Source organism: Ictidomys tridecemlineatus, chromosome 15 (genome assembly GCF_052094955.1).
Source record: "Ictidomys tridecemlineatus isolate mIctTri1 chromosome 15, mIctTri1.hap1, whole genome shotgun sequence".
In the NCBI taxonomy this organism is placed as follows: domain Eukaryota; kingdom Metazoa; phylum Chordata; class Mammalia; order Rodentia; family Sciuridae; genus Ictidomys; species Ictidomys tridecemlineatus.
In genome coordinates, this window is record NC_135491.1 from 29,132,914 (window position 1) to 29,154,396 (window position 21,483).

Below are 21,483 nucleotides of genomic sequence, written 5' to 3' on the forward strand. Positions count from 1 at the left end.
CCCGTTCACAGACCAGGAGCTGGCCAGGAAAGCTGCAGCCACGCAGCTAGGAGACGGGAAGGGGTCTCCGTTCGCAGGACCCTGCTCCAGGAAAGGAAGCTGAGAGGTGCAGGCCGTCCCAGACCTAAACAGGCGCAGGCCTCCCCGGGGGCAGGTGACCAGGTGAAGAGCAGCCATTGGTGGAGCGATCCTGCCCCGGCAAGCACGCCCCTCCCACTCCGGCCACAGTGGCCACCTGGGTGGGGACATACTGTAGTGTTCCCGGCCAAAACCTGACACTCACACAAGGCTGGCGGCCACTTAGAGCCCTGGATGGCGCGTGGCAAGATTTCTGTTCAAGGACATGGAGACAGCTGTGCAGAGGACCTCGAACCAGACCACATGGACAAATGACCTTCTGACTCAGCCCGGGGCTGGCAAAGCTCTCTGCAGAAAGCGTTGGAACGGGAAGGGAAGGGACGCTTAGGAAGGAGCGGAGACGCAGGCCGAGGGGTCGTGAGCCACCCGCTCCTAAGGTGGGCTGGGAGCAGCGGCGGGGGGCATTACGTGGGGCTGGTTAGAAGTGCAGTTTCGAGCCCCATCTGGCCCTACTGAGTGAGAATCCGCAGTTTATACATTGCACCAGAAATCATGCTCAGAATGAAATAACAATCTTTTTCTTTGAATTTCACGTATTTATTTTTCAAGCAGCAGATGAGTTGTGAGGACAGAAATACTCCCGTTGTTTGGCCTTTAATACCGGGGGCTGTCGGCTACTTCTTCTGACTTAGGGGTGCCATGAGCGGAGAAAGTGGGGAGCCTCTGCACCCCGTATCAGGGGCTTCTGGGTGGTACAGAAACAGAATGGACTAAGACAAGGTCCCTGCCCATGGGGAGCTGAGGGGCAGGTGGGAAAGTGACCGAGTACATGAGTGACTCTGGAAGACGCTGGAGGCCAGAAGTCCACGAGAAAAGCACGGCAGGGTGGGGTCCTTCCTGGCCATGCCTCCTGCCCAAGACCTGCACTCCTCCTCTGTATTCTCCACGCCATCCTGTTCCTGGGGCCAGACACCTAGTAGCATGTGTCCTCCTCTCCTGGCCCCTGCACAGGACTAGAGGACTAGTCACCGGCTGCCTTCCATCCTGCTGTCTGTCCACCTAACTGCCGGCTGGGACCAGCGCCCATTCCTCTGCGTCCAGCCTAGTCCAGACCCAGCGGTCTCACAGTGCCTCCGAGGCTCCCCGGCGCTCCAAAGGTAAAGCCCCCGTCCCTCACCAGTCCCCAAGGCCCCATGCCATCCTTCCCCTGGATAACGCACACTTTCTCAAAACCTGGATGCAGCCTGGACTGCTATTTTTATTTCTTTTTCGGAACAGATTCTCCTATAGTTTCTGCCAGGTGCCCAGGGAAGTCACCAAAAGCTCAGCTTTGCAAAGAAAGATGCCATCCCAAGGAGCAAGCAGAGCCTGCTCTCTTGTTGAAGCGCTGGCCAGCCTGGAGAGAGGCGTTTGCAGGAGAGCCCGCGGGGGATCATGGGGCTGGGTTTCCCTTGAAATTTCCAAAACACCTCGCAGGGGAGTTCGCTGTGGCACCCTGGGGTACCTTAGCGCACAGATTGGTGAAACCAGACTCAATTACCTATGGAAAGACAAAAATGAATCAATAGCATTAAGATGATCAGATACGAGATCCAAAAAAATCCACACACACGTGCAGATGTTCAGAGGTGCCACTGCAGAGCTGGTTAGAAGTACTGCAGAGCTGGATAAGGAGGCCAGCCCCACTGCCCCCAACCCACGGGGTCTCTCTGGCCTCAGACCTGCCAGCAGTCCATGGGTCAGGGGCCACCAGCCATCGGTATATACACAGGCTCTGTGGCCATCACGCCTGTGCTTATCAGGGCCAGGGGGCGAAGAGAACTGTGTCCCTCAGCTCTGTGAACCTCCAGACTTAGGAGAACAGCCTTCTCCAGTGAAGAGACCAAACCCCATATTTGAGGGTCAGGGGTTTGGGCCTCAACTAAGCAGGTACAAAGAGACCATGTGAGGGGCTTGGAAGTGAAAAATGAAGGGTGGGTTTGGGGGAAATGGCTGAACATCAAAAGTGTCCTTTGCCCTGAGCCACGGTGGAGGCGGCTCTAGTTTGGGGAAAGAGGACCAGCATCCAAACCAAAACCGCTCCCAGGTTTCCATGGGAAATGCACCTCGGACCCTCCCTTGGCAGCTGCTACTCTGAGCAAAAGAGCTGTGGTCATCCAGTGCGTGGTGGGGTGGGGACAGGGGTGGATTTATACTGTCAAGTTCACGTCCACGCAGACTTCCGACAGCCAACAGGGCCGGTTGACAGGCCTTGGCACTGGAAGCGTGGACAGAGATTAAATGGTAGGGCGTGTGCGGCAAAGCAAAGGCTAATGAAACCTCAGACCCGAACATTTCACCATAATGTGACAGCGTCAAGCTCACGGCCACCAGGCCCCCTCTGCCAGGAGGGGAGCCAGAGAGTGTGCCCGGCCCCCGGCCTCGGCCACCACCTCTGGCCTGCCCACAGCACCGAGGCTCCTGGAGGTTGCACGGATTACAGCATTCCGCCCTTTGTGTGTTATGTTTCACACACTGGGATTCTGTCTGTACCCTACAGTCGCCCCCCTGAAGCCCCTCGCCCATCTCTGCCCGCCTGCCTGCCTCTGCCTCACCCACTGCCCTCTCACCAGCCACCTCTCGGCCCCCAGGTCTTTGTCCCATTTCCTCTCCCTCCACCCTCCTCCGTCCCCTTCCTCTATCTCCCTCCCCCAGTCCCTGTTTGGCTCAGCCCCTGTTTCCAGCCCAGTCCTCCAGCCCCTGCCTGGACCACGAGGACAAGGGAGCCCGTGGTCAGACGAGCTCGCGGGGGCTGGCCAGGCAAATCCCACCCCACCTGCTCGGGAAGAGGAAGGAGGCTGAGCACAGAAGGCCCAGCCCCGGGGGCGAGCCACGGGCTGCCAGACCCTCCCGGGCCACGCTCGCTCGCAGCGCCAGGGCCTGGAGCGGGCCAGGGCCTGCCAATTCCCCTCACCTCCCTCGGCAGCAACCGTCCTGCTCCGGGCTCCCAGGAGGGGCACTGCATCTGGCCAGAACAGAACCTCTGACAGATGGGCTGTCGCCCCAAGCACAGCGAGAGGGCCTGAGAGATGGGAAGAGAGGAGGGCAGGAGGCTTGTGGGGGCGCTGAGCCCACAGAAAGCAGTAAGGGGGTCGGTCACACAGGGTCCACCACCAGCCCTGCCGCTTCCTCACTGTGTGATCTTGAGTGGATTACCAAACCTCTCTGAACCTCAGTTTCCCCGCTCATCCAGTGGGAACGATGGTCACAATTCTCCACCCCACAGGGCAGCTGCGATGAGGAAACAGGAGATTGCTTGTTGTGGAAGATTGTTACGGATGGCAGTTATTTTCCTAGGATGCTAATTATATCTGTTCCCTCTTTGGCAGCTCTGGGCAGGTGTCGGGCCTCCTGCAGCCCGGTGTCTAGGAGACCCCTCTCCCACCACCAGGACCCACTGAGCACCAGGAAAACAAGGGAGCCCTGGGCCGAGGAAGCACCCAGAGGCTTTGCCATCTGTGCCTGACCCCCAGAAGAAGGGGCCCCTCTCTAGGCTGTAGCGGCCAGAAGTGAGGACTGACCCCGGTCATCTTTCTCTATTCTTCACCCATCGTTCCCTTGTGTGCAGGTGGCAGAGGGGTGCCCGGAGTCTGCCACCAACTTTGATCTCTGAGCTTTCACCCAACAAATACTTATTTAGTTCTCCTGGTGCCACCACTGCGGTGACCAAGGCCCACGTGACCCTTCAAGGAGCTCACCTCTGCTGCAGGAGAGAGATGTTAATTAGAAAGTCCTGTGAGGCAGGTGTACAATGATTATGGGGATAAGACCGCAGAGAAGACCCCGGTGAAACACACTCCCACACTAACACCGAGAAGAGTAGACCCTCAGCTTTAATCTAAGGATCTTCATTCTTGCTAGGAATGAGACCAGGGCCTAGCGCATGCTAGGCAAGAGCTCTACCACCGAGCCACACACCTGCTTCTTACACACCTGCTACAAGTACATTATTTCTAGAATCCTGAGTTTCAGAATGTCCAGGGCAGGTGACATCGACTCTCCTTTTTAAACAGAGAAACTGACATCCAGGGGACAAAGAGCCCAATTCGTCATCCGCCACTTAGTAGTTCTCCAGGGCTGGGACTCAGTTCTCTGGAGCCCAAATTCAGAGCTCTTTCCTCTCCACAGCAAAGTACTTTGAGAACAGTCCCCTTAGGATCCCAGCGCCCAAAAGGAAATGGGAGGAAGGGAGGCCTCCTGGGTACTCCCAACGCGCCAGGCGTAGACCCAGAGCTCCATCTGCACCTCGCACTGGGTCTTCAGGGTTCATCAAGAGGAGCTCTGAAGACCACGGAGCGTGCAGTCGGCTCGGACCACAGAGTCACTGGCACAGAAGCAAATTATATTAGACCCTCTCTGTTACAATCCTATAAACCTGCATGCGTGTGGACAAACACCGCGAGGAACTAGATCGTGAATTCAGGGTGCTTGAATAACGAGAAATTCTTTTCTCAGAATTCAACGGGGTGGTCTTGGACTCATCTACACATCCTGGCGTATCAGGGATATTTAGAGTCTCCAACTGCCATGGGGAAAATTAAAGGGACATTTCTGAACTCTCATGAGGCTGGCAATGGCATTGCTTTGTGTCAAAGTTGGATGGTAGAGAAACAGGGCAGGGATAAGAAGACCCGGGCTGCAGGGCTAAAACCACCTCTGTGAGAGGCGCGCCGGCTTCCCGCGGCCTGCCCAGCTGTCTTGAAAAGCCTGCTCTGGGGATGAAGAGGAAGAAAGGTGAGCTGAACCCCCCACAGGGGCCGGCCAGGTGGTAAGTGGTTCCACAACAGAGGTCCGTCAGCCCCAAATGGCAGACCTAGGAGGCCTGCCTTGGCCGACTGCACGATCTGGTTCATGAAGAACAGGAAACCCGTCCAGAGGCCTCCTCCATCCAGGTCTCCCCGACACTCTGCGCTACTTCTAGGCCCCTCCTGGGAGACTAAGCAGCACCCGACTCCCCCAGGTCCAGCTGCAAGAGGGATCTGCCAGAGGTGGTGGGGCATAAATGAAAGGCACCGCCAGGTGCCAGTGGGGGAGGGCGGGGGCAGGCCGCTGGCTCTGCACACCAGCGAAGCAGGTCGTGTGCTCTGGATGGAGATACCAGAGAGGCAGGGGCCCGAGAACCGTCAATGCCAACCCAGCCAGGCAGGCCAAAAGGATTCACCAGCCAGCAACAAGGCTGGATGGGCCACTTCCACCTGGGGCTGCAGCCAGCGGGCACAGGCAGCCCAGCCAGGTAGACAGTTCAAGGGCCAGCAGGTGGGCCTCCCTCCAGAAGGTGGCAGCCATGATGTTCTCAGGGCCTGGCCCCAGGAAGGGGATGGCCCAGTGCAAACTCTTCCAGGGTCCAGTAGCACCCTCGTTCCAACGTGTTTTAGCAGCTCAGTGGCCTCACAGAGCAGGTCCCCTCCACAGACATCGATTTGGGCACCGGGGTCAAGCACAGGTTGTCTGGGGACAAGGAGGGGACAGACCTCTCTGTTCACTCAACACTCAAGCCAAAGACCACCAGGCACTCCACACTCCTTGTCCCCAACACCTAATCCACCCCCAAGTCCGTCAAGGTTGCCCTCTGCCGAGGCTCTGGAACCTGCCCTTTGATCGCCATCTCCAGGACCTGCAGCGTCCCCACAGCGGCTTCACTTGGCCCAGGCCACCTGCCCAGAGCACTGAGCTCCACAGTGAGCAAAAGCACTGATGCCAAGGCCCCCGGGGCCCCCCCACGTGCACCCCTCACCACCCCGACACCACCCACACAGTCCCTCCTCCAGCTGCTGACCACTGCCCTGGTCTCTGCCCGCCCTGCTCTACTGGCCCCATGGCTGCTTTTCGTCCTCTGCACTGGTTTCCGGCCTTCACCCTCCTGATGGGCCTCAGTTTCTCCTGCTCCTGCTCCGCACACTCACTGCCCCCAGGACAGCAGGCCTGCCCTGCACAGCCACGTGTCCCTCAGTGGGCAATCGAGGACACACCAGGTCCCACAAGACTGTAACTGAGCCGAAAAGCTCCTATCACCTCATGGCGTGGCCGCCGTCACGCTATCCTGGTGCCGGGCCGTGCTCACGTGTTTGTGGTGACGCTGGTGTCAACAGACACGTGAAGCATAGCACACAGTACACGGTGCCTGACCAGGATGGTAAATGACTGTTACCGATTCATGTATTCGTAACACACTTTGTCATTATTTTATAGAATCCTCCTCATACTTATTTTAAAAATAAGTTACCGTGGCCGGGAGCACACACCTGTCATCCCAGCAGCTGGGGAGGCTGAGGCAGGAGGATCATGAGTTCAAAGCCAGCCTCAGCAAAATTGAGGCGCTAAGCAACTCGGTGAGACCCTGTCTCTAAATAAAGTACAAAATAGGGCTGGGGATGTGGCTCAGTGGTCGAGTGCCCCTGAGTTCAATCCCCAGGACCAAAAAAAAAAAAAAAAGGTCACTGTAAAACGGTCCCCTTCACCCCCCACCCCCCGCAGCAGCAGCAGGGTGCCCCTGTGTTCACGCATCCCTTCCTTGTGTTGCGGCCACATCAGGCGAGCCCTAGGCCTCGAGGCTTGTGGAAGTGCACTCTGTGAGGTTTGTGCCATGATGAAATCGCCTAACCACAGAGCCACCAGAAGGTGTCCCAGTCACTAGGTGACCCATTGCTGTGTGTGGTTTTTGACGTGATGAGCTCTCTATGAGGCTCCACCAGGGAGGAGAATCCACACCTGCCTTGCTCAGCACTGTATGTTCAGCACTTAACACAGAGTACTGCACACAGTAGGTGCTCCATAAAGACCTACTGAAGAATTCAGTGCCTGAAATTTCTGGCATTCGAGTCCGGGCAAGGTAAGCAGGTTACAGAGAGGCCCTGTCCTGCCAGGTGACAGGAGGGACACACCTTCATGACAACCAGGCACCCGCTTGGTGGAGGTGACACGAGGTGTGCAGAAACCTTCCAGCCCAGTGGAAGTCACAGCGGGAAGTGTCCCTGCAGCCCTGCCAGAGGTGGCCGCCCTTGGAACTGTGCCCCATACAGAGGCTGCAAGACACTGACCAAGGGCCTGCCAGCCCTGGCCACCTGTCCTGAGGCTCTGCAGCCACACCAGGGTGCCCACCTCCCAGCAGACAGAAAGACATCTTCCTTCTTACCTCCCAAGGGATTTTAGATAAAGACCCAAACTTCGGGCTTACCCTGGATACCCAGAATCTTGGTCCCACCAGGCGCAGCCCCCAGCAGCTGACGTGGATTCACCCAGCCCCATCTGCTAGACCCCTGTCACCACCCCTGTTCACAGTCCCTGCCCTAGCCGCACATCCCCTCACCTGGGCCTGGACCCGAGGCTCCTTCCCAACCAGAAACCTCCCCTCCCCATCTCTGCTGGGACCTGCCTGTTGGTGACACTCACCTCCCCACCTCCCACCTCCCCTGTCGGGCTGAACACTTCCTCTGCATCTCAGCCACCTGAGTTTCCAGTTCATATACCCCCTCCTGCGGCTTGTCCCCTATAGTTTATTAACGTCCTCTAATAAACCAGGAGCTGGCCTCCCGCGGCGACACCAGGAGAGGCCAGACTGGGCGGGCAGAGTCCTCCCAGACCTGCTCTGGCTCAGCCCATTTCTCGCCATCGGGGGAACAATTAGGAAAAACTCCCTCCAGGTTATATTTAGAAAGGGTGGGGGAGCCTCCTCGAGCAATTTTCAGTCGCCGAGGACTCCCTGCCTGTCCCCCACCTACCCCGGGCCCGGCACCGTGGGACCGGCGGCCACCTCACCCGGCCCACGGAGGGAAATCAAGCCCGGCCTCTGGCCGGCCCTGATTATGCTGCGTTTAAAAATAAGATGTGAAAGATGCATTATGTAAGACCTGTAGCACTCCCCTGCCCACCTCCGACTCCGGAATCAAAGATCATCATTTCTGCCATCAAAAAAGAATGAAAGAAAGGCAGGAACAATGAAAATAGCCGCCCGACATGAGCCCGATCAAAGGCGCGGACACAGAAAATGAGGAGCCAGGGGGGCCTTTAATTACTGCCTGCATCTTCCGAGTCGTGTGGCGAGAGGGGAGAAGAAAAGTTTTGAAGGCCACCGGGCCCTGTCCTGCTGCGGCTCCCGTTTCCACCACCAGCACCAGTTCCCGACAAACTCTCGCCTTTCATTTCCCTCTCTTTTTTCCCTCCTTTTTCTCTGCCCCCCACATGCCAGACAGGACTCCCAGACTCCCCAGGGCTTTCCGTCCACCCGCAGAGAGAGCTCGGAGGGGCTCCTGGGACCCCGGAGGAAGGGACAAGGCCACCCCTGGGAAAGCCTGCAGCCCCGTGGGCCCCCCGTCCAGCTGCCCTCCCCCAAAACAGCCAGAGGGGGCTCTGGGCAGGACCCAGGGACCCACCGTGAGAGCTGATGTGGCAGAACCTCGGTGACACTTTTTTTTCTTTCTCTCTCTCTCTTTTTTTGCAAGTCTCCCTGGTGGAGAGGGGGAAAAAAACTCTTCAAATTCACATTGGGCAGGGCTCCGTGGGGCAGCAGATCAAACCTGAGAACCGGCTGTTTGAGCTCAGCGGCAGAAAAAAGGATTGCCCAGGGACTGAGCTTAAGTAGAAGCTGGATTAAACTTCAAACGCAAGCTCCTCCTTTTTCCACACAGCAGATAGTCATGGCTAATATTGCAATATGGACTCTCCAAACGCATTACAAATCACTGACTCTGGGCCTGGACTCGCGTCTTTTGTATTGAGAGGAGGAGCCAAAAGATCATCCATCAGGAAGGACACGCGGAGGCCCACCCCTTGCTCCCTATGGAGGTCCATGGAGGGTTGGGCCAGGGAGGCCAAGGAGAGGCCCCAGGCAGGAAGGGGCCTCGCGGGCAGCCAGGTGGTTCCTCCAGAGGCTACGTGAGGCTAGAGGATGACCTGACCCGGGACGAGATCCCAGGTAGGTTCACAGATGAACACATGACAGGCCAAGGTGACCACAGGAGTAGTGCATTTTAAAGGTACAGTGATTTAGATAATTAAACATGAACGCTCTTAAGACACATGCACCATTGATGGAGTATAACTGTGTTGTTCACGGGACAAGTGAATAACTCACTAAGAAAAGGTACTCATTCACAGCGCCCGCGGGTGGTGCGGTGGGCGGGGCTCAGAAGACCTTGGAAGCGACAAGTTTTCTTCCTATAACCCTCAGGGTGGTTTAATGGCTGTGAGTCCTATTTGGTTGGGAATGACTCCCCTAGTGTCCACTTCAGGAGGCTCTAGAGAGACCTGAGCCCAAGCTGGACAGGACCCTCCTACCCTAATGGGTTCCCCAGGCTGGCACCCCAGGCCCTCCAAGGGCTCTTGGTTTGGGATCGTAGGCATAAGGAGGTCTGGGTATAGGGATGAAGGGGGTACTATGGTTTGTTTGAGTGTGTTCCCAAAGTTTGTGTGTTGAAATTTTAATCCTAATCCAACAGTGTTGACAGATGGAACCTTAAAGAGGTGACTATGTCACGCAGGCTTGGCCCTCTTGAATGGACTCCTGTGAGTGGATTAATGTGGTTATCATCAGAGTAAGGTTCCTTTCTTTTTCTCTTGCTCACGGACACTCTGGCCCATGTGATGCCCTCTGCATGTTATGACACAGCAAGGCCCTCACTAGAATGCAGCCTCTCAATCTTGGCCTTCCCAGCATCCAGAACTGGGAGCCAAATACACCTCTATTGATTACAAATTTCCCAGCCTGTGGTATTCTGTTGTAGCAACAGACTTAGGACAGGGGAATTGGTTCCTATTTATGTTTGTTGACTCATCAATGTCATCGCTTACGGCCTAAGACATAGTAAAGAATTGGGGCAAATTTGGGCAAGGACATGCTGTTTTCCCATAGTAATTTCAGAAATACCCAAAGCCCACCCCCCCCCCTCTTCTGAGAGTCGAGGGCTGCCTACAGTGTACACGAAAGGGGAACACCCACTGACCTCCCTCCACTCAAGAATGGCCAGAGAGAGGCCAGGAGTCCCTCAGCTCTGCTGCAAGCAACCTCCATGGGGCAGACATGGGGACCCCAAAGGCACAGAGTGCTGCTGCTGACAGTGTCACTTAGTTCTACCAAGGATAAGGACAGGGACAGGCTGGGTGTCACCAGAGCTGTCCAGTTCCTCCCTGCAAGGAACAGCAGGGAGGGCCGTTCTTCCTCCCACACGCCTTTGGACCCACTGAGTCTCAAAGAGCTCAGAGACCCCACCCTGCACAGAGAGCTCACAGCCAAGAACTACCTCTGCCGACTCCACCCATTTGATCCTCTGCCAACATACTGTGGCTGAGACCCTGCCCCATCTGACGTCCCCTCCCTCTGCTCCTCACTTGGTGTCCTGTTCAGGGTCGGGGGGGAGCAGAACCACCACTTACTGGCACACAATACCCCACTCCAGCACCCGTCACCAGGCAAGGGAGGCTTGGGTGGCCCCGTTTCACAGAGGGGTAAACTGAGGCTCACAGATTGCCAAAGATCACAGGCTTGGAGCAGAGAAAGAATTTGAATACAGGACCACGGAGACCCCACACAGGCTCCTCTTTTCATGACAGGACGTCATTTCCCTCAAGATTCCTCAGAGCTCCCACCCTGTCCACAAGCTCATTCAGGGGAAAGCGCAGACCGGAAGGTTCTGGAAGAGGAGCCATGTGGCAAGGAAGTCATCTATACCCGGGCAGGTGGTGCCTGTGGGAAGCCTCCTGCGTCCCAGGGGGCCAGATGACAGCAGCACCATGAGGTGTCCCCGGGAGCACAGGGTCAGAGGAACCGAGGGAGACGGGGACCCCGGAACAGAGATGGCAAGCAGGTGGAGTGCGGCAGGAGGCAGGAGGCCAAGGCTCCCGAGAGGCCGGGGGTCTGCAAGCCGTCGCAACAGGCATCTCCCCGGATGTGAGTAAAGGGCTCGGGGCTCTGCTGGCTGGGCCGCTGGTCACCAGGAGGGGCTCTGTTCATGAGCTGGGAAGGATGGGGCCAGGCCAGGGCAGAGAGCCCTGCAGAGTGGAGTCGGCCTGGTCCACAGAGACCTGGGGTGGACATATAGATAGAAGGGGCAAGAAGAAGACCTTGGGTCTATCAGATCTTTGTCCTCCCGGCAACTTCTGGTCTGTGACATTTCTAAATTGTGGACAGAAAAGCAGCCACCCTCAGGAGGACACGTGATCCTCTGCCAACATTCACTCTGCGCAACAGAACAGCCTGGGGGCTCTGGGGTCACAGCCATGGAAATGGCCCTGCCACGTTCCTCAGTGACCTTGGGCAAGTTACTAAGCATCTCTGAGCCTTGGTTTCTTCTTAGGCTAAAATAATGGACCCCCCCCCCCCAAAAAAAATAGATCTAAGAGAGACGTGGAGGGCGCTGAGAGATGAGGTACATGGTCAAGTCACCGTCTGCGGGGCTTCGGTGTGGCTTCAGCTATTGGTCCTGCCCCCATGGGGCTCAAAGCATCCTGACCAACGCTCACATCCTAAAGAAGCCCAGTCAGACCCAGTTTACCGGGAGATTTGGGTCGGAACAGGGTTGATGAACTTTGTTGTTTATATAAAGTCAAAAGCAGGAAAGCTTCAAAAGGTGAAGTCCTGTCTCTGTCCCTGGTCATCATTCGACAGTTTTACCTGGAGCACACATGAGATGAAAGGTCAGTCTCCCTGTCCATGCAAGAGAGCTGTCAGATGGGGACAGGGCGGCACAATTGCATAGGTGTTGTTTACTTTATGACATGAATAAATGTATCTGTGAGATTATTAAAAAGGGGAGGGGGCTTATGAGAAGGGGTGGCCAGCACAGGTAAGTGCTGGTTCGTAGCGCTGTGAGGATGAGTGGCCCGGGGCCAGTCATAGATCACCATGCCCCTGGAGCTGAGGGTGGCACCGCTGACCTGCAGCCCCGTTTCTTAGGCAGAGCACGTCACAGGTGAGCACCCTTTTTGTGAGCTAGGAGGGAGAATTTAGCTGGGTGCACCCTTGTAATCCCAGCGACTCAGGAGTCTGAAGCAAGAAGATGGCAAGTTCAAGGCCAGCGCGGGCAACGTAGGGAGGCCCTGTCTCAAAATAAAAATGTTGAGAGGACTGAGGACGTAGCTCAGGGGTGGAGTGCCCTGGGTTCGATCCTAGTACTGCAAAGAGAAAAAAAAAAAAAAAAGAGAGGCTTTCTCCTTCCCCGTCTCCTCTGCAGCAGAATCCGGGCACTCATTCTGGGTATGCAGAGCCAAAGGTCCTGCCTCAGGAAACGACCCAGAAAGACCACAGCGGAGCCAACCCAAGACCCCCAAGGGAGCCCCGAGTCAAGGCTCAGGCCCCTGCTGCTGTGAGGTGGGGGATGGGCTCCACCAAGGACCCACACCTGAACCCAAGCGTGACCCCCACCCCCCCACCCTCACCCCCCACAGATGCCACAGAGGCCTTGTGGCCACCTCATCCATCTTGATGGCAGCTCGGAAGCCCAAGTGGACCAGCCACACCGAAGGGAGGCTCACGAAAGAGACACAGGGAGGTGGCTGGGATAAACCCCTGGGGTGGACGACCCCTGAAGGACCTAATGGTGACACTGGTGACACGCCAGATACAGGCCACTCCCGGGTCTGTGGCACACTCCTACACCTGTTCTCTTTATGCAGAGAGTCTCTGCAGAAGATACTCCCGCCCCTCCCGCTTAACCGAGAAACTAAGACTCAGTACAGACACTTTGTCCACCTCCATGGGGCTGTTCCTGTGCCCCTACATCCCCAGCATAGCCTGGCACACAGTAGGTGCCGAAGAAGTATCTCTCAGACAAATGAGTGAAAACTAATCACAGCTTCTCTCGTGAGTTCTGCAAAGACAGAGACTCTGATTTATTCCCTTGCTTCCTCTGGGCGCATAAAAGTTCATGAATAAATGAAAGAATGAAAATAAGAAGAGTTCGTGTTTATTTAAGTGCTTTATTTAACACGCCAAGCACTGTTCGAGCCCTAATGCATTTCATTCTCACAACAATCCTATGAGGCCTGTACCCGTGTTAGTTCCATTTTACAGATGAGGAAAACCAGGCGAAGAAAGTTAAGTAACTTGTCCAACACACACAGCAAGAAGCGTAACTGGGATCAGCACCCGGCAGCCGGGTTCCAGTCGGGATCCAGCATGAACAGAGTTTAAGGGATGCTTATCATGGCCTCTCAGCCCGACCAGCCTCCACCTCCGCCTTCCACAGAGCAACACTGCCTCCCTTCTGGTGCGCTGCAGGTACCCTGGCCTGGACGTGCATTCCTCTGCCACAGTGATTGGTTTGGGGATAAACACAGAAGGAACCGGAGCCCATCGAAGTGAATCCTGAGACCTCCTTACCCTGTGGGTAAGCCTTACCTGGGCAACAGGAGAAGAGCCTGGAGCCACGGGGCGCAGGGGCACTAACCTGCCCTCTCCTACTATTGAACACCCCGCAGAGAACGAAGCTGAGATAGGAAGGAAACGAGAGCCAAGAGAGAGGAGCTCCTCCGAGGAGCCGGCCAGGCCTGCAGCTCTCCTCTTGAGCCACTTGGAGTGAATCTCTATTCCTTGCAGCTGAAAGAAGCCAGAGCAGGGCCATCACTCGGGCCAACGGGCGAATCTTTTGATAGCTTAGGGCAGCTCAGCGATGGAGTCCGGTCCACACCGTCAGCTGGTGGCAGGGCCACCGCGACCTCCAGGTTGCAGAGGTTGTCTGCGACCTCTTTCCTCATGAACCAGACCCCCTCCTCCAGCCCTGCTGATTTCCACGGACGGACGCCTGTGTGAGCACAGGAATGAGAAGGCGTCACCGATCTCTCATGCATGGAAAGGAAGAAGGAGGGAGGAGGGGAAAGAGGAAACTCCTGAGAGTCAGGGCCGCTCATATTCAGCTTGGAATCACCAAGCACCAAGCACCCTGCCTAGCAGACGGTGACTCTCCTCGCCCTCCCCACCAAAAATCATATGTGCGCCAAAGTGAATCCACTAAACACAGCCAGCCCTCCTCCTACTAACGGTTACGAGGGTCCCACTCAATCCTAGGGGCACTCTCCGCAGGACTGGATGCGTCAGATTCCTAACTCCACGCATTTGGTGCCCCCGGCCACTTCTCTGAGCACGGAACCCTTCTTGGCCTATGTGGCAAAAACATCCAGCCTCTGCCCGTCTGTAGGAAGGGGTTGGAAAGCATGCTGCCCAGGCTTCTCCCCAGCTTCATCAAACTGCTTTAAATCCATCTCTCCTCTTGATATCATTTGTTCATTTCTTATACGGGAAGGTGGACGAACTGAGCCAGCCAGGATTCAGGAGGGTCCCTGGCCAGGCGGCCACAACACCAGGCACTCACTGACCTCCTTCCCTCCTGCACTCTGCCTGCCCAGGGCCCCGGGTCTCCCTCTCCTGCCACAGACACTCCTCCCACAGGACCCAGGCTGCCTCTGGAGGAGGAAGGGAAGCCCTTCCCTTCTACGGAGCAGGACTCCTCCATGTTCCCTCCAATGCACACTCCTCCCGGTCACAGTGACAATAAAGAAGACAAGGTGGCCAAATTTTGGTTCCTCCTAATAGCTCCTAATAGGGATGGGAGAGCTTGGGAGACACTCCTGACCATCTCCAAGATACAAGACCCGGTCTGGTTGTCACTGGAGGAACATCACCTCTGCCATTAAGTAAAACAAGGAGAAATGTGTCCCACACCTACTCTGCACCCCGCCACCTGGTGAAGACCGGGGAGGACAGCCCTCGGCGGCAGCCTGTCTGGTTCCACACCAGCACCTGCTCACCCTGGGACCAGAGCCTCTCCCTTCCCTCCCTGGGCCTTCTCCTTTCCAGAGGTCTACACCACGCAAGTCAGATGCACGATCCCTCAGCAGCCTTCGGATGATTTTACTTGTTCAGGAAGCAAAAATAAAACTAGCTTTGGAGCCTGAAGGGTCTGGACCAAAATCCAGATTGCATCGTTTCAGAACAAGGAGCGCAGCTCTGTTTACTGAGCGTGTACTGTGGGCCAGACTCCGGGCCTTTACACGCCCTATCCCAGGATTACACAAACCAGGAAACAGAAGCACGGAGATCTCCAGCAAGTTAACAAGAGTCACCGTTGTGGTTTGGATATGAAGTGTCCCCCCAAGACTCAGGTATTGAAGGCTTGATTTCCCCAATGCACCAATGTTCAGAGTCGGGGCCCTTGGGAAGTGACTCCATCGTGGTGGCTCTGAACTCATCAGTGGATTAATCCATTGAAAGAATCATAACCTGAATGGAATACTACTGTGTGGTGGAAAGTATAAGAGGGAGGGCCCACTAAGGAGCGGGTCCTGGGGAGTCTACCCGTGGGGACTGTATCTTATCCCCAACTCCTGTCTCTCCCAGATGGCCAGGGACTGAAATCCTGAGCCAAGATAAACTTTTCCTCCTCTGAGTTGTTTATGTCGAATATTTTGGTCAGAGCAATGAAAAGCTGACTAACACAGAGAGTCCCAACGCGGGCCCGTGGGGAAGGCAGCCGTGCGGTCGCAGACGGTTTGCCCATATTCTTAGGATCCAGTGGACTCATCTCCACCACGGGAACCAAATGCCCCGCTCTCAGGGTTACAGTGGGAGCCCGGGGAGATGGGGAGGAGAAAGGAGCCGAGGGCTGTATCCTGGAAATGACTCTTTCCTCCCTCCTCTCCTGTCACCTGAAAGAGGTCCTCCTCCCTGTTCCTCAGCCAAACAGGCAGAAGGCCTTGAGACGCAGGAGAGAAAGTGTTCTGAATGCAGGAACGCGCCTCCTCATACACAGGATGTTTTTCATCACCACCCTCCTCGTCGTTATTAAAAGGCTGGGGAGCGCTGGTTCCAGCCATGGGCCACTCTGAACTCCAGCTCCAAACAAAGAGGGGAACAAGACCGCCACAGAAAGATCCCATACCAGGGACTCCCTGCAGCGCCAGATGCCAAAAACTTGATTCCACACGTTCTCAAGGTGTTTTTCCACCTCCGGTGGCTCTGGGAGAAGGAGGCCCGGGCCGCCTGGCTGGGCCGGCCTCTCCACTTGCCCCTTTGAAGTGCTCAGCATGGGGTGGGCTGGAAGGAAACCCAGGGCCACAGAGGCCTGCTGTGGCCGCACCTACCCGCCCCCACCCAGCAGCCTCCCCTTCATTGTGCAGCCTGACTGGGCCTTTGTTGCCAGAGCCCTGGCAGGGGACAGCCAGGGACCTGGCCTCATTATGTGCCTGACCTCAGGCAAGCCCCCCTCCCACCCACCCAGGGTAGAAGGTTAATGTGGCTGCCCGCCATGCAGGCCTGGGCCTCCGGGAGGCCTCCTCCAAGGGACAAAGGACCAGCCCCCTTTCTCCTCTCCAGGCCCCCAAACAGCTGCCGGCCTGCAGAGGCCTTTCAGGAGGGGGAGCTGAGGGGCCTGGAGGCGGGCGGCCTGGCTTTGATGGCTCAGAAGTCACTGGGGAGGTGGGGTCCTTTCCAAACCCTCTTTCCTCCCACCCTGTGGAGTAGACAAAGCTCAGGGGGGCTGCTGGAGGGCGGGTGCAGGAATGTCCTCCATCTCAGAGCAGAAGGCTGGCCCTGCCGTTCTAGGACCTTCCGCGGTTCCCCACCCTCTGGACCCAGCTTCCAAGCAAGGCCAATTCCAGTCCCTTGCCAGGGTGGGATGGGACGGATGCACAGACAGAATAAATCCAGAAGCTTCTCAGTTCCTGCCTCACTGGCTTGGTCTGTCACCTGGATTCTGGGTGCAGAATGGATGTCAACTACCCAAGAGACGGCTGGCAGGAAAACCCCCGGGAAAGAAGGGCAGGCAGAGACTGGGTGGAAGGCGGATAAGACGGGGATTTTTTAAAAAGTCTCCCTGGCATATGGCGGCCACAGGAGGCCATACGAGAGCCCCTTCCAATACTAATTACCTACCAGGTGGAACCCTGGAGTGGATGACAAGCCCCAGGTAGAGTCATCCAGAAAGCTGCTCCCAATCGCTTCCTTTACAGGACTTCCAGTGACCTGGGGTGACATGGAGTGATGCACCGATGGACTGTGGATAGACCGATTTTAATTTCAGAAACTCCAAAGCAATTTTTTGGAGTGTTTTATTTTCTTAAGGTTCTAGAACCAGCACGGGGGCCTCCCTGGAGCAGAGTGGGAGGTGCTTAAAGCAGCAAGCCGTGGCCAGGCAGCGAGTGGGGGGAGCACCCAGGCTGGAGTGGGACGGTCACTCCGGTCACTCGCCGTTTAGAAGTGGGTGTGTCCCAGTGTGTGCACATTGCCAGTGACACAACAAAAGACCCGTTGACAGCCTCACCTGTGCACGGGGAGGTAGCCCAGTTAGCCCACTGTCCAGAAAGGATGGCCTTCAAGAGACAAAAGGTAGACGGGACACGGGGCAGAGACAGGCACAGGGCAAGTGGTAGCGGCCCTGTCCCACTAGGTCCTGTCTTGAGGCCCCTGCCCTGCACCATCATTGGAGGGGTGTGTGTGTGTGTGTGTGTGTGTGCATGTGTGTGTGTGTGTGTGTTCTGGTGCACAAGAGTGCACACGGAGCTGGCCCAACTCCACATCGTCTGCCCGGCCAGGAGACGTGCAGCCCTCTTAACAAAGACATCGATTTCCCTCCTTCCCTTCCAGAGCCAGATCAGATGAGCTCCCAGAGTAACCCGTCCTTAACTTTTCAGCGGGGTTTTCTTCTGAGACTTGTTTGTTTGTAATAAATTAAAAAAAAAATAAAAATAAATAAATAAAAACGGGCCTCTAATTGTGCCTTTTCTTGGCCACATGCATCTCCCTTGCTCCTGCCCCCCAAAGCAAGGAGAGGGCATGCGCTGATTATCTGAGCGTGCAGACTGCTCACGGGGCATCCCGGGCTCCAAGGATGCCAGGGGGTTAGAAATTGGGGAGGGGGGTGGAATTAATTGCCAAGAAAACACAAGGCTGTGCTGCGACTTTGATTCCATCAATTACCATTATCTCTCTCCGCAGGTCTGCCAACCGTCCCCCGGATCCGGCCCTGTTTAACTTTCTTTGCCAGTCGTGATACCCCGTCAGATTTCTGGCGCTGCCATGCTACCCGCCTGGGCTCCTTCTGGGCTCTTATCAGCCTCCCCCAGTCAGCCAGGCCGGCACAGCTGTTCCAGGCCCCCAGCCCCTCACTTTATCTGCTCGCACAGACCTCGGCCTGGCAAGCAGCGGGCCCGCGCCTGCTCCACATTCCCCAGGAAGCCGGCTGGGAACACAGCCGCCCTGCTCCCAGGCCCTGGGAGAGTTCATTACCAGCCAGGGTCCCCCAGCCCGCCAGCCAAGGTGCAGGCCACGCCGCCCAGCCTGGCCGCCGGAGCCGCCTGCATCATTAAAACTCCAACCTTCTGAAGAGAAGAAAGAACAAAACCACAAATTTAGATTAATAAAGCATTTGTTGATTCTACAGCAATTTAGCAGGCCCCTAAGAAACCCACCAGAGACCCACGGAGCTCCAGTAATTTTCTGTTATATTATCTTTCTTGTAAAATACTTCCCCAGACAGAGTCCCCAAAGGGGCTCAAATATCACTGTGACTAACCAAAATCAATGTGCACTCACCTATTGACATTTTTACATAGTTTTTGGATTTAGTATCCAGCCGAAAACACAATCAACTCCTCTGCCAAGGAGCCGACAGGCACTTAGCTAGCCAGCTATTAGTGTTACAAAGGAAAAAAAATTCTAGCGCCCAGGGGAGCAGGGCGAGGCACACTGACGTCAGGGGGTAATTGGGTGTCTGAGAGAAATTGCCAGCGGCTGGCCGGCTCCCCCAGGGGCCCCGCACAAAGCTGAGCTGTAACTCTAATAAAGGAAAGGAAATTCTAGAAAAGGGGGCTTTGCTACAAAGGAGCCCAGGCAGACGCCAAAAATAGCCCTTTGGAAATAAATAAATAAATGTGGCCCAAACATGTAGATCTAAAAAATAAAATAAATCACTGCCCCGAAGAGGCTTTCCGGCCTTCCTCACTGGACATCTGTTGGGGGCTCCAGGACTCCACTCCCCCCCGCCTCTTCTTCTCTGGAACCACCCGGATTTCAATGTGAGAAGGAGGCTTGCCATCTAGTTTGGCACACAGGGCTGGTTTTCTGAAGGATCTAAGTTTGCAATCCCCTCTTTCCCATAGGTAGGGACTTCACTGTTTATTCTTGGACCCACCAGGAGAAGAGACTGTCTATTGTTTGGTATTCAGTTGTTTTGTGTGTGTGTGTGTGTGTGTGTGTGTGTGTGTGTGTTTGTTGTTTGTTTTGGGGGTGGGAGAGGGGGCCTTGCAGTATTCCCCCCCCCACCACCCTTTTTAATGAAGATTTAAGAGGCTCTGGCTACATGGTTTGGACCTCCTCTGGAAAAAAAGACTATGTTCTTAGAAAGTGGGTTAAATTTTCTTCCTGGACGTTGGCCCACCTGCTGACCCAGAGATCAGAGGCTCTGGGCAGATCAGGACAGGCTTTGCAACTTGCCTGGAATGAGGACTCGAGTCTCTGAGGGGGAGGACCGAAAAATGGTAGCCCTCACTCTGCAGCAGCTCTGGGGTCCAAGCCCCAGGCAGGGACACTGGCCTCCCTGGGGGATCTGCAGTCCTCAGAGGAGCTGGAGATGCTCTGAGACCCAGAGGCTGCTGGGAAATCCAGGCCTTCTTGGTCAGGTGGGAGAGGGAGGGTGGCTTGGGAAAAAAGGTGGCGAGAATGGGATTCCCAGGGTCAGGTTGGACTTGATCACTTTGAAAGAAAAAGGAAAAATAGGCCCAGGAATTTTTTTTTTTTTTGAAAGAAGGAGGGGTGAAAAAAGGAAAAGAAGAAAGCAGAATGCACTCCAACCCAGAGCCACTTGGAAACTGGTCTTAACAAATGTCTTTGTAAAAATGTCAAATCAGCACCTCGGGCTCCTGGACCTCTCAGCCTCTAGGCCCCCGGGAAGAGAAAAGGCCCCTGGGGGTCTGCACAGCGCCCAAAGCCCACACCATCCTCACACTCCAGGAGGTCCCAAGATGTCCTGGCTGGGAGTGGGGGACAATGGGACATGGAGGACGGGCAATTCCTCTCCTGGAGGAGAGACCAGTGTTGGCACTGAGGAGGTGGAAAATCCTGCTGGGGGTGGGGGGAGGCAGGAATCCTGCAACTGAAACCCAGGGGAGGGAAGAGACGCTCAGGAACGCGGCCGCCAGCACCCTGGCACCACATCACAAACCCTGAATCAATGATGCAATTGCTTAATTAATCAGCCTGCTCAGGGTAGGTGCAGAGGATCTCTGTGAGTGTCTGACCCAACCAGCTCCTGATGGGCAAGCCCCCCTCCTCGAGCCCCCTCTGCAGGGCCCACGGGACCACAGATGGTTGAGCACCGTCTGGGAGTCTCACCGAGGGGGGAAAATGTGAGTTTCCGAGTCCCCTGTGTGATCCAGTCACTCTGGCAGAAAGGAGGCAGGAGGGAGGGAGGGAGAACAGCAAGGAGGGAGGGGAAGGGAGGAGGGTCTTATCGGCAACTTGGAATTTCTTGGCCTTGGCTGCTGCAAGCAGGCTCTCCACGTTGCCTTCCGTCCCAGTCAATGGGACTAATAGAAATAGAGCGAGGGACCTCTTTTCAGCCAGTGGACGCCAGATTTAGAAGGGAAAAGGCAGCTGAAATTAACCCCAGTGCTTAGCGTGCTTAAGTCTTCGAACTTTTAAAAAACCAGCACCGAGGGTGGAGGTGGGGGCCAGACGCATGTGCGTGCGTGCGTGCGTGCGCGGGTGCGCGCGTGTCTGTGTCTGTGCCAGTGTGGATGCTGGGGCGCAGGAAGGCGCCCCCCGTGTATTTTCAAGACTTCAGCAGCAAAATGCTTGCAAAAATTTAAAAAAAAAAAAAGTGCCAGGCAGCACTGATACGTCCTATTCTGATGTCCCCAACTGGCAGCGAGGGTTTGAAAACCAGTTCGCACGGGCGATTGGACCATCTCCAAGGTTGATTTTCTCATCTTTAATGCGCAGAGGGGAGGAGAGAGGAGAGGAGAGAAGGGAGGGGAGGGAAGGAAGCGGAGGGGAGGGGAGGGGAGGGGAGCCAGCGGGCCGATATCTCAAGCCGACCCCAAACGGTTAATGATAATGAGACGGGGGCGCTCCAGGAGTTAACAGCTCCAAGGAAGAGGGGGAGACCCAGGAGAGGGGCACGGCCGAGGTGTTTTCAATTACCAAAAAAGAAAAATAATTTATTTTTAAACAATACCCCTCGACACTGGGTGTTTAAAGAGAACATACTCTGGCCCCTAAAATATCAAAGTGAGATTTAAAAATAGAAAAGTCATTTCCCCCCTTCCCCGTTGCAGATTTTACTGTAGCGTTCTAGAAGGCAGATTAAATGAAGGAAGCTCAAACACACTCAATTTTGTCCTTTAGCAAATTCTTCTCTTTCACTCTTGCATGAAGAAAAAAAA

At 55.7% G+C, this 21,483-nt stretch overlaps 1 protein-coding gene and 1 long non-coding RNA gene across 3 annotated transcripts in view; one reads left to right on the forward strand and one right to left on the reverse strand.

Moving 5' to 3' along the window:
• Znf423 (zinc finger protein 423) overlaps positions 1-21,483 on the reverse strand; it is a 317,088-nt gene that overhangs the window by 163,730 nt on the left and 131,875 nt on the right. The gene's annotated exons all lie outside the window — the stretch shown is intronic.
• LOC144370848 (uncharacterized) lies at positions 322-4,679 on the forward strand. Its single transcript, XR_013430860.1, has 3 exons — positions 322-515; positions 1,090-1,235; positions 3,447-4,679. It is a non-coding gene; the product is annotated as an uncharacterized LOC144370848 (long non-coding RNA).